Raw genomic sequence first — 969 nt, 5'->3', positions numbered from 1 at the left:
CTTATCTCGTACATGCCAGTTTTCGTTTGAGGTTTCTCTACCATTGTTCGTTCACTTCCCCACTGATAGTGGTTTTGAGCCATGCTTTCGATAAGTTGGTAAGCATCAGCATAAGGTTTGTTCATTAGTGCACCACCTACGACGGCGTCTATTGTTAACCTCGTGTTGTACAGGAGACCATTATAGAAGGTATGAATTACTAACCAGTCTTCTAAACCATGGTGTGGACAAAGTCTCATCATGTCTTTGTATCTTTCCCATGCTTCGAAGAGAGACTCGTTATCTTTCTGTTTAAATCCATTTATCTGGGCTCTTAACATAGCTGTTTTGCTTGGCGGAAAATATCGAGCAAGAAAAACTTTCTTCAACTCGTTCCATGTGGTGACTGAGTTGGAAGGAAGAGATTGAAGCCATCTTCTAGCGCATCTCTTAACGAGAAAGGAAAAAGACGAAGTCGAATTGCCTCTGAAGTGACACCATTAGCTTTAACAGTATCAGCGTATTGGACAAATACGGATAAATGAAGGTTTGGATCCTCGGTAGGATTTCCAGAGAATTGGTTCTGTTGCATTGCCTGCAACAGTGAAGGTTTAAGTTCAAAGTTGTTTGCTTCGATTGCGGGTGGAGCAATACTCGAATGCGGCTCATCTTGCGATGGAGCGGCGTAATCTCGAAGAGCATGAGCTGGTTCTGCCATCTCGGGTATCGAAGGGAAAATATTTTTGAAATCAGGAAGTTCAACAGGAGGGAGATTGTTTGCAGCACGATATTCCCGAATTCGTCGTAAAACTCGGAGATATAGTTCGATATCGTTGATTCGTAAGTAGAACGGCTCGCCTTGTGAGCGAGTGTGTGGCATACAAATCAACAAAAGAAAGCAAAGAAAAAGAAAAAGAAAAGCCTTAGTCTCTACAGCGTAACAGAAGAGTTACGATATCGACTAAATAAAAGTCCCCGGCAACGGCGCCA

At 42.7% G+C, this 969-nt stretch overlaps 1 non-coding gene across 1 annotated transcript; it reads left to right on the top strand.

Annotated features, from left to right (window-relative positions):
* Positions 1-213: 213 nt before the first annotated feature.
* Positions 214-320, top strand: LOC127133279 (small nucleolar RNA R71). The gene has a single exon (XR_007807266.1). It is a non-coding gene; the product is annotated as a small nucleolar RNA R71 (small nucleolar RNA).
* Positions 321-969: the final 649 nt, after the last annotated feature.

This window comes from Lathyrus oleraceus, chromosome 3 (assembly GCF_024323335.1).
Source record: "Lathyrus oleraceus cultivar Zhongwan6 chromosome 3, CAAS_Psat_ZW6_1.0, whole genome shotgun sequence".
Classification (NCBI taxonomy): domain Eukaryota; kingdom Viridiplantae; phylum Streptophyta; class Magnoliopsida; order Fabales; family Fabaceae; genus Lathyrus; species Lathyrus oleraceus.
The sequence above is the reverse complement of the archived record's forward strand: the minus strand, read 5'-3'. Positions and strand labels throughout refer to the sequence as shown.